Source organism: Ambystoma mexicanum, chromosome 13 (assembly GCF_040938575.1).
Source record: "Ambystoma mexicanum isolate Mex_15411 chromosome 13, UKY_AmexF1_1, whole genome shotgun sequence".
Lineage (NCBI taxonomy): Eukaryota > Metazoa > Chordata > Amphibia > Caudata > Ambystomatidae > Ambystoma > Ambystoma mexicanum.
The window spans coordinates 367,276,842-367,288,985 of NC_090938.1; the positions used below are offsets into that span (position 1 = coordinate 367,276,842).

Here is a 12,144-nt window from a genome sequence, read left to right on the forward strand (position 1 = left end):
AGTGGCATGTGTCCTGACTAAGACAAAGGTGGGGCAATGGTGGAAGCTAAATATAAGGCATAGACAGCATGCATGGGCTCTGATAGGAAGGCAAATGATTGTGCTGATTGATATCTGCAATTTAAAGGAAGATTGGGATGGGATAACAGAGGGCAATTGCTAGAGGAAAGCAGCTGCACTTGATCATTTTAGTAGATGATGTTGCAAAATGAAAAAAAGCAGATATAAGCAAGGTAACCAATTCATATGAAATGTTCCCAATATTTTCTTAGACATTCATTTGCACTCAATAACCAGATACAGGCCATTGGTTTGCCGAACGTTTTCCTAGAATTGTTACCTCACATTATTTTGGTGTTATTTTGAAATTCAGTACTAGTTTGTTTCAAGCTCTTTTAAATGCAGCCCATGTTTCGATTTTGTTGCAAACCTTTTTAAAGTGAACAAACTCAAAGGACCACACTCTGCCTGCTTTTGCAACAATAGTTTTCCATCTGTGTGGCAGAGACTGAGGCAGGTTAATGGCATGACCCTGGAGGACACTGATTAATGTTTAGCGTAGCTGGGAGCCAAGAGGAGTGCCGTAGATATGCTGTCCAGGCAGGATTTGGGAGGAGGACAGAAGGTTACTTGCTTGGGCAAGAGAAATTTAGAAGCCAGATGCCCTGTCAAGAGCCATGCTTTGTTTACGTTTTAGGTAACGGTAGGTCTTTTCCCTTGCATATCCTTGACTGTGTTTGCTAACTGTGCACTTTTTCCTCCCACCAGTGCCCCCACCCACCCTCACGAGAGCGTCTCCGATAAATATTGCCCCTTGAGTTGTCTCTCCATTGCATCACTCTGAGCCCCTTGCTGTTGGCCCCACTTCTCATGGTGTCTGTACCTCCTGTTGTCGGTTGCCTGCAGCTCCTGCTACCTACAACCCAAAAACCTTAACTCGCATCAGTTGTGACCAGACATAGTAAATGGTCAAGGGACAGATGTAACCTTTCCACTTCATCCAGTAATCTCTGTTGCGCTATTGTCAGAAAATCTTGTGCTGCAACGAGGCTGTAAAGTGATTTGTTAGCGTCTAAATAAGTAAGTATTGTAATAATACCTGGGGCTGTTTTACACTGTCATGCCACATACTAATCACTCTTTCCATAATTTTTGGTAATCACCCCCACTACCTTGTGGGTTTGCTTCCTATATGCTCCAAACAGGTTGCTTAGTTTGCCCAGTACCCACATCTGCCACATACATAGTCTGTTGTACTTGAAGCTTAGCCAAATTTGTGTGTCACCACTCTCCCTGCTATTTTGGCTAATTTGGTCTCGCACAACTCTAATTGTGTGAATTGTCCTGACTGTTTCTCTCCTCTGTTTGTCTGATTGCCTATGCCTACATGTGCATCACCTTGCTCCCATCCCTTATGCTGTGTCCCCCCTCCTCCTGTTGCATGTGTGGTGGTGATGCAATGGTATAATTAAACTGTTATTGAACATGCACCCCCATTATAGGTCTCATGTAGTATATGCGAGAGCACGAATAAGATGCTACACGTAGTGAAACAGGAGTAGGGCTACAGCATAGGCCACCTGAGGCTTGGAAGGACTCCCTATTAGTCAAATGTTTCCTGCCTCTCCATGTTTAAATGAAGCGCCCCCACCTACCCGATCTGCAAACCCCCTGACTATTAATCTCTGGTCATTTTCCCCGCACAACTACAAAATATGTTAAACTAAGTAGTAGTACTGCACAAAAACACAGGCATGGCATACACGCTTTCTGCATGTCAATAAATAAATAATTGAATTGTCCGTTTTTTAGATTTGTATCAAGTTTACGCTTGCTGTGTGTACAACCAATCAATTATTGGACTGAACGATCATACATTCATTTGAGTTTTAAAAACCCTATGGAACCTTCAGCCTGGTACCGCAGCCTTGACGAGTGTGCACTGAAGAATCCTCTCATTTGAGAATTCAAGATAGCAAACATGTCCTTGCCCATACAATGAATAGTGGCAGGCACACACAATATTAGGCACACAACGGGGGCTGTGCCTGAATCTCCTGCAGTGCTTCGATGCATTGTGTATGAACTCAAAGGGACGCACAAGGTGTTTGTCTCTTCAGTACTTCTCATAGGCACAGCTGAAAACCCTACCAGCAGGGCACCTCCGAATACTTTGCTACTAGTAAACTGGGCCTCTTTGGAGTGCCTTCATTTCCAGAAAAACTGTTGTGTGCACTGCTTGGAGAGATCAGGCATTGGAGGGGCGAGGGTGGAGAGGGGCTGAAGGGCCTTCTACCACTGAGCAAAGCTCAGCATGCAATACATTATTATGGGTTGATGGAGCCTCGACATTCCAGTGGAGATAGCTTGAGGGTATTCTGGGGCTATAGAACCCTCAATCTTTTTAATTGTAATAAAACAAATGTCTACTTACATCCTCCTACTAATCAATGTGTCGGGATCAAACAAGAGTTCAAATGGATTGTGTCCTCCCACATATTCCTCATCTTTGATATACTCCAATATCCTGCTTGCAGCTTTGAAAGTTTTCTCAGAGGCCGTCATGCGTCGTTGTCTACCTTGTGTCCTCGAGTATGACGTTGATGCTAGTATATAAGGCATGCAACGCACCCGATGCCTCAGTTCAATTTTTCTGCACAGCTGCTCGAAATGGTTCTTCACCTCGGTGTGTTAGATAACTGGGCAGTTTGTGAGTTGTGTCCAAAAATACCCTGAAAAACAGGCTTAAAGGGATGTGCCGAGTGTTTGGCTAAAATCTCTATAACCGATCCTCATCATCGTCTCTGGTGCCTGGGGTCGGGCACTCCTGGGGTTCCATTGGAGCTAATATCCTAGGACTTGAGAATGAAGGACCTTGTGGACATCCTAAAGGATGCAAGCGGTCTGGATACTTCTCCAGAGGTTGATTTTTCCGCTCCTGAAGGTACAGGACACGCTGCTGCTTCTTTCAGATCAGTGATGGCAAAGGTAATAGAATAGCTGGGATGGGGCAGGTCATCTGTTGAGTATGAACAGGATGAATTGACTGGTATTTTGGATAAGGACCCACCTACGGACCCAATCCTTCCTTTTCATACCGCAGTCAAGAATAGGGTCTTGGAGAATTGAAAAAGACTGGATAGCGTTCCGGCAATCCACAAGAACTTCACAAAGAAATACAAACCATCATCAATGGATCTGTAGTTTCTTTCGAAACATCCAAGGCCACAAAGCCTTGTTGTTCAAGCAGCCACTTCTGCTTCTAAGGGAGCAGCCTATTCCACGGTTGCTCCTGACAGGGAGGATAAAAGGCTAAATGCTACAGGGAAACAAGTCTTTTCTACTGGGAGTATGGCACTGAAGGCAGCTAATACAACCTGTGTGCTAGAAAGTTCACCTACACTTTGTGGGGAATGAATGCCATGACATCTGAGCACATCCCAGAGGGTGAAGGGGATGGTTTTTTGAGCATTATTCAGGATGAAAGACACTGGGCCTCATTACGAGTCAGCGGTAGCCGTGCCGGAAAAACCGGCAGGCTGCCGCCGGACCGGTAATTCCATTCCGCCTCTGTGATTGCCAGAATCACCGGGGCATTACAGCCCCTGTGACCCGGTAATTCCGGAAGCAGAATTCTGTTAAGCCCCATTCCCAGGACTCCATGGGGATGGGGACCATGGAAACACTGGTTCCGACAGAGCTGGTGTTTCCATGTCCGCCTGCAGGCAGGTGGTGCTTCACCCGCCAGGTCAGACCTGGCGGGAGTGACACCTCCCACCTGCAGGACTCGGAATCAGCTGGTCCGGAAACAGTGGCGGCGGATTTACCGCCACCGTTGCTTCTGGACCGGCTGACTTGTAATGATGCCCACTGTGTCAATCCTTAGTCTGGTCTGGACACTGCAGACTGTATTAGCTGCTCTATGGCTGCTGGTACAGTGCTGCAAAGATTCGCCTGGCTGCGAAACTCGGGGTTTGCTTCTGACGTGCAATCCAGGCTGTTGGATATGCCGTTTGAAGGTTATTATTTGTTTGGAACAAAAGCCTTCGGAAATTGCAGTCGTCTAAGGCAGCAGCAAAATCTGAGTCTGGCCATTAGGCAGCCCCAAAAGAGTTGTTCGACTCAGTCTTCTAACCAGGGATGGAGAAACCGTTCATTTCGGTACTATTGCTCTGTCGGGAGAGCAAGAGGTCAGTTTAAGCAAAGGGGACAGCATAGGTGACCACGAGGCGGCCGAGGTTGTACGGGCAGAGGAGCTGCTACATAATCCACTTCCTTGCCTTCCGCACTCACCGGTGCCGCAAAACCACTTTGAAGACTTAAAACATGTGTCTGTGATGGGAGGCAGGTTAACCCAGCATCTGAAGGAATGGTGAAGCATTATAAAAGATGCTTGGGCTCTGCAAACTGTTGCCCATGGCTACTGCCTCCCCTTTCTGAAAAAGCCACCAAACTGTCCCCCACAAGGCCAGTCCTTGAAAGTACCAGATCCACTCTTCCTACAGGAAGTTCAGACACTGTTGGAGAAGGGTGCATTCAAACCGGTACGTGTAGCGCAAAGAAATCAAGGCTGGTACTGTCCTTATTTTCTGATTCCAAAAAAGGACAGAAGGTGGCGACCCATCTTGGACTTGAGATGCTTGACAAGTTCCTTATCAAGGACAAGTTCAAGATGCTCACTCTTTTGCAGATCCTCCAGGCTCTTCAGCTCCGGGATTAGATGGTGTCATTGGATGTTCAGGATGCTTATTTTCATGTGCTAATCCATCTCCAGCAGAGAAAATACCCAAGATTCGCCATTGGCAGTTCTCACTATCAGTTTCGGGTACTGCCTTTCGGGCTAACTTCCGCCCCAAGGGTCTTCACCAAGCTTATGGTGGTGGTGGCAGCAAATATACAGAGGGGCGGGATTCACATCTACCCCTACCTGGACGATTGGCCGATCATAGCCGATCACCTGAGCAGGCGCTGCAATATCTGGACAACACCTGCCGCTCTCTCCACAGGCTGGGCTTCTCCCTCAACTTCAAGAAGTCCCCCATGACGCCTTCCCAAAGGTTGCTATTCATTGGAGCAGTCCTGCCACCCAAGGTAAGGGCTATCCAAATATCGCAGATGGTAAACACATTTCACAGTTCCCCAAATCGTATGGCCTTAGATTTATTTTCTGAGGTTGTTCGGTCTCATGGCATCCTGCATTTCCTCTGGTGCCAGAGGCCTGCCTGAGAATGAGGTACCTTCAGAGTGGCTCTTAGAACTTGGTGGTCCCAGTTCTCTGGCAGGATGATGGATCTGGTACTGATCCCGAGCAGGGTTGGGCAGGATCTCCTGTGGTTGGCCCGTCAAAGGAGAAGGTGTTAAAGGGAAGGGGGAACCCTTTTGGCAGCCATGGCCGGAGATTACAGTGGTTACAGACTCCTCCCTCTCAGGTTGGGGGGTGGGTAGGGTCACACCAACGGGATAATGATCAGCGGACGCTGGTCTCTGTCGAAATCCAAACTGCATATCAACCTTTTAGAACTGAGGGCATTCAGACTAGCCCTGATGGCCCTTCTACCCTCTGTATGAGGAAAGAGTGTCTGATAAGGACTGACCACACAGTGGCCATGCACTACCTCAACAAGAGAGGGGGTGTAGGGTCACTACCACTGTGCAGAGAGGCTATGCAGCTCTAGTTTTGGGCACTCCAAGAAGGAAACTCTGTCGGCAGTTCATCTGCCAGAGAGGAAAACACAGCGGCGGATGCTGTGAGCAGGCAGAGCACAGTCTCCCACGAGTGTCTGCTAGCTCAGGAAGTCCTTCAAGAGATAATCACCCTTTGGGGAACTCCTCAAGTGGATCTGTTCGCCTCCAGTGTCAACAAGAAGTGCAACCTGTTCTTCCGCCGATCCGTGTCATTCCGCATGCTCTCAGGAGGTTGAGAACGTTTTGGAAATCCATGATCCTGATTGACCCGGACTGGGCCATGAAGACGTAGTACCCAGAACATCTGGAAATGTCCATCTGCCCTCCAATTTGTCTCTCTTCCCCCCCCCCCCCCCACCCAAAGGAGGATCTCCTCTCGCAAGAGGGAGGTCGCATTATTCATCCAGAGATCAGGACTCTTAACCTCCACAAAGGCCAGCAACTAAATCTCTATACCGCTGCAGCTGGAACCGGTTTTGTAGCTGATGTCGAGATAATTTGCTCATTTTCTTGTGACACATCATCGGTTTCATCGTTTCTACTTCACCTAACCCATCAGTTGCTACGGCCAAGGGCCATCTGGCTGCGCTGTCCATTTTCAAGCGCTCAAGGTTCCTACTTCAAGGTACCATTTGTCATCCAGTTTTTAAAAGGGTTGATCAATATCTTCCTGTCGGTTCGATTCATTGTTCCGGTCTGGGATCTCAACCTGGTTTTAAGATTCCTGATTGGTTCTCCTCTTGAACCATTACATTCTTGTCCACTTAGGATGTCTTTGAAAACAGTATTCTTGACGGCCATTTACCAGCCTGGCCACTGGTAAGTGTTTTTGCTCTGGTGCCCCTAGGCTTGGAATCCACCTGCCAGGCCGTCCCTCGCGGCCTCCCCGGTCCTCCCCCCGCTCCTTTCCTCATTCCCAGGCCCGCCTCCCAGGCCCTTCCCCAGGCTCTGATTGGCCCCCAGTCCCGGTGTGTTTCTGAGGCCTAAACCTCTGCACCAACGCTCCCTGCGCCATTTACCAGCCAGGCCACAGGTAAGCATTTGCTCTGGCGCCCCCTAGGCTTGGAATCCACCTGCCAGGCTGTCCCTCGAGGCCTCCCCGGTCCTCCACCGCTCCTTTCCTCATTCCCAGGCCCGCCTCCCTAGCCCTCCCCCAGGCTCGGATTGGCCCCCATGTCCCAGTGTATTTCTGAGGCCTAAACCTCTGCACCAAAGCTCCATGCTTCCGGCAGTGCAGGTGAGTGAACAATTGCCTGGATTGCCCCCCCCCTTCCCCCCTCCTCTCCCCCCCCCTCCTTCCCCTTCTCCTCCCCCCCTGCCTTATTTCTAAAAATTGCCTAGTGTATTCTGTGAGCCCCCAGCCCCGGTCTCCTCCACGTTGCTGCTGTCCTTTTTGCTCTCCTCCTCCCTCCTCCCCATCTCACCCACCACCCCGATTGGACGCTTCATGCCTTTACCCACCCGTCCAAGGGCAGCCCTCTGCCCGTGCGGCTCCCCGCACTGCTGCCATCCAGGTAAGGCTGCCCACAGCTCCCAGGCCCCGGCACCCCATAATAAAAAAACACCGGTGGCCAGGCCTGCTTCCCTCCCCACTCGCGACAACCCTCCCAGCTTCCCTTCCTGGACTCCAGCCCTCCCGCCTCTCATCCCGCCCCCGAGCCCTGATTGGAGCTTAGCTCCGTGTGACATCTTGATTTGGTCCAGAAGCACAATGAGAGTCGCACCCTCATTCAACAGTCTCACCCCACCCCAGAGGCAGGTAACTGTGGCCACTTCCAGAGAGCACCCGGGCCCATAGCTTTTACTTCCTCTGCCCATTCCAGTGCCGTTGCTGACCACTGCCCCCCCCCCCCCCTGGCTTCCTTCACTGGGAAGCCTTCTTCACTGGTCTTCTGCCCGGTAGCCCCAAGGCCAAGGGCGGCCCCAACATAGGCGGCTCCAGGAAGTGCCGGCACGAGTCCAGAGGGGAGGCCAGGTGCCAGCCGTCAACCATCAACTACAAGGACCAGTAAGGTAGGCGTGGCCTGGGTTAGGAGTAGATCAACCACTCTACCCTATAATCCTAGCCACTTAACAAACCGATCTAAAACAGTTCCAAAATGTATCAGAGTTTCTGTTCCAAAATTGTATTGTAAGATATTCAGATTGCATTGATAGGCCTCTCTCCCACTATACAGGTCTCCAAAAGTTATCAGGGATTCTGTTCCCTAGTTGTTTTGTGTGATATTCAGATCGCATAGATAGGCCTCTCTCCCAATACACAGGTCTCCCAAATTCAGCAGGGTCTCTGTTCTAAAATTGTATGGTATAATATTCAGATTGCACGGATAGGCCTCTCTCCCAATAAACAGGTCTCCCAAATTTAGGAGCGTTTCCGTTCCGAAATCAAATTGTATGATACTCTGATTGTATTTATAGGCCTCTCTCCCACTTTACAGGTCTCCCAAATCTATCCGAGTTCCTGTCCACATACTATATTGTGTGATATTCAGATCGCAAAGATAGGCCTCTCTCCCAATACACAGGTCTCCCAAATTCAGCAGGGTCTCTGTTCTAAAATTGTATGGTATAATATTCAGATTGCACTGATAGGTCTCTCCCCCACTATACAGGTCCCCCAAATTGATCAGGGGTTCTGTCCCCAAACTGCATAGTATGATCTTCTGATTGCTTTAATAGGCCTCTCTATACAGGCCCCCCAAATTGATCAGGGGTTCTGCCCCCAAACTGCATAGTGTGATGTTCTGTTTGCATTGATGGGCGCCTCTCCCACTATACAGGTCTCCCAAACTTACGAGGGGCTCCATTCCCAAACTGTATTGTGTGACACTCGGACTGCATTGAGAGGCCTCTCTCCCACTGTACAGCTCTCCCGAATTTAGCAGGGGTTCTACCCCAAATTGTATTGTATGATATTCAGATTGCATTGGTGGGCCGCCCACCCACTATACAGGCCTGCTCCCAAACTGTATTGGATCATATTCAGATTGCACTGATAGACCTCTCTCCGACTATACAGGTCTCCCAAACTTGGCGGGTGTTCTGTTCCCAAAATTGCATTGCGTGACATTCAGATTGCATAGTTTGGACTCTCTCCCAGTATACAGGTCCCCCAAGTCAATCAGGGGTTCTGTCCCCAAGTTGTATTACGTGATGTTTGGTTTGCATTGAGGGACCTCCCTCCTACTGTAGAGGTCTCCGAAATTGCATTGTATGACAGTCAGATCACTTTGATAAGTTGTATTGTATGATATTCAGATTGCATTGATAGGCCTCTCTCCCACTACACAGGTCTCCCAAATTTGGCAGGGGTTCTGTTCCCAGACTTTATTGTGATATTCGGATTGCATTGGGGGGCCTCTCTTCCCACCGTGCAGGTCTCCTAATTTTAGCAAGGGCTCTGGTCCCAAACCGCATTGTGATATTCAGTTTACATTGATGCGCCTCTCTCTCACTATACAGGTCTCCCAAATATAGCAGGGGTTCTATCACCAAAATTGCATCTTGTGCCATTCAGATTACAGCGATGGGCCTCTCTCCATCTATACAGGTCTCCCAAATTTAGCAGGGACTCCGCTCTGAATTCTTTTTTGAATCATAATGATTACAATACTCCTTTGGGTCCCTCCTACCACACGTGACTCTAGAACTTAATCAGAACTAGCACAAATTTAGCTTATCCACTTTAACATACTCCCAGAGAGTAACCGCCATTATCCTTTCAGAGAGACCTACACAGACAGCACTGAACTTTGACCTACACCCCTGACAACAGTACGCCCAGCACCAAACCCCCACCAGGCAGCACTCGGAGGACACACAAACCGACCCACCGGAAGAACAGACGGCACAAAATCTCCCAAGCCTACCAATAAAATACATACCAACACTCCCATCACAAGACACAGCAGCCAACCACTCAACCAGCATCTCCGCAATGAGCACCAAAATTCCCCGGACCAGAAAGGGACACCGAGAAAGGGCACAAGACAAGGCCCCACTCGAAACAGGCCCACAAATCCAACCTACCACCGAAGCAACAACCTCAAATAGAAGAAACACAACGCCAAAACTCCAAAGGGAAAACTCCCTATATCTCACACCATACCTCGCAACAACCCCAGAACCAGGATACCCCAACGACCGAGACATCAAGACAAAGAAAATCCTGAGACAACCAGAAAAAAGACGGGAACACCCAAGAAGAAGGTGGCCAGAGTCCGACCCCATCATTCCATACATCACAAGAACAGAAGGACACCCCCAACACCAGCGCCATACCGGACATAACAACGACAAAGATCTTATAACCAACAACCCAAACATGAACCTAACTGACCAATTCAACGAAGAAGACTTCACGGACCTTCACCAAGCCAGCACAAACGTAGAAGCAACACCACTGAACAGCCAAGCTTTCAATCTAGCAGACCGCCCCAATGAAGATGCAGTCTCCGCTGATCCTCATACGCCCTCCTACAATGAAGATACAACCTTCGCTGATCCTCATCTACCCCCAATCAATGCCAACAATGATGCACCACAACCACAAACCAAAACAAGGTACAACCAACAAGCAAAACCACACCAATAAGATCCACTGCAACCTCATCAATGCAAGATAAATGTCGAAACAAGCCACTGAGATATATGATCTGTTCTGCATCCTATTTGTAACAGAAACCTGGCTAGATGACAATTACGAGATCACCCTCAACAACTGCTTACCTGAGTACTTCAAATGCGTCCAATCAAACAGAAAAACCAAAAGAGGGGGAGGGCTGGCAATCATTAACAAGGAACACCTGGATATCAAACTGGAAGACCCACTAATCATCGATAAATGCAAATCCCTAATCATACGTCTAGCAGTAACATCCAAAACAAACTTGAAATTCGTACTAATATATAGACCACCAACCTACGATGCAACCTTCATAGACTCCTTCACAGAAGCAATCACCGTCCTAGCCATCAAACACAATCACTTGATAGTCCTAGGAGATTTCAACATCTGGTTTGAAGGAGAAAGCACAACCATACAAAAATCGCTAACCAGCCAAGTAGCAGCAATGAACCTACAACAAGTAGTCAAAGGAGTAACCCACTCGGCAGGGCATACACTTGACGCAAACTTCGTTAGCCAACTACTCCTCACCACGGCACCCCCAATTCAAATACCCTGGAGCGACCACCTCATCATCCCGTTCGTAATCAAAATGACCAGGCTAACAAACCATCAACCGGACAAAACAATGAAAACCATGAGAAGAAATTGGAGAACCATCAAAAACTCCAACCTGCATGAACTCCTGGAGATAAACAAACCACACCCAACATTATTGGAAGAAGATGACCTGGACAAAAAGGTAACCCTGCTGCATTCCTAGATTATAACGACTATAGACAACCTCGCCAACGAAAAACCCCTCGCTTCTTCTAATAAACGGTCTATGGCAAAATGGTTCACCCCACTACTTTGCACCATGAAAAGAAAAACCGAAGACTAGAACTTGATTGGAGAAAACAAAACGATGCGGCGAACAAATACGAAAAGCAAAGAGGAAACCCTAACACAACCGAAACTTCGAAGCACCAAACACCCAAAAAGAGCTCTTTAAAATCATAAACGAAATCAAAAACCCTCCAGGATGTAACACACCAACTCCGTCTGCGAAACTCTGCAACGACCTTGCCGACCACTTCAAAAACAAAATCACCAACATCCAACAAACCATTCAAAGCAGACCATCTGATCTGACCACAACTCCAACCTACACCCGGGAGGAACACCCAAACAAACTACGAAGCTTTCCAGAAATATCAGTGGAGACATTCGTCAAACTGGTGAATGAAAGCAACAACTCGGGGTCCCCCGAAGACCCATGCCCACCAGACATATACAAATCAATTCTTAAACAAGGAACGCCCATGCAATATCACAGGAACGTCCTCAACCATTCCATCGTAACTGGGAAAGTGCCACAAGCCTTCAAAACTGCATACATCAGGCCACTACTCAAAGATGCAGCGGGAAACGTAGAGGACCTCTCCAACTACAGACCTATCTCCAATATTCCGTATACAGCCAAGCTGCTCTAAACGTACATATACAAAACGACCCAAGGGTTTATAGAAGAGCACAGCCTACTAGACCAGGCACAAGTTGGCTTCAGACCACTGAGAGGAACGGAATCGGCTCTACTCTCAATATGGGACGATCTAAAAATCAACGCAGACTCGGACAACTGCACTGGCCTAGGTACTCCTAGGCCTATCGGCAGCATTTGACCCAGTCTACCACGACACCCTCATAACGAGATTAGAAGCACTTGAATAACTGACACCGCCCTACTATAGATCAAATCTTTCCTAACCAACAGAACTGGAATTGTATGGGTGAAACCCTTCAAATCCAGCCCGAGAGATTCCACCTGTTGAGTACCACAAGGATCATCC

At 48.4% G+C, this 12,144-nt stretch overlaps 1 protein-coding gene across 2 annotated transcripts in view; it reads left to right on the plus strand.

The window, feature by feature from the left end:
- Window positions 1-12,144, plus strand: part of METTL3 (methyltransferase 3, N6-adenosine-methyltransferase complex catalytic subunit) — a 643,525-nt gene that overhangs the window by 111,950 nt on the left and 519,431 nt on the right. The gene's annotated exons all lie outside the window — the stretch shown is intronic.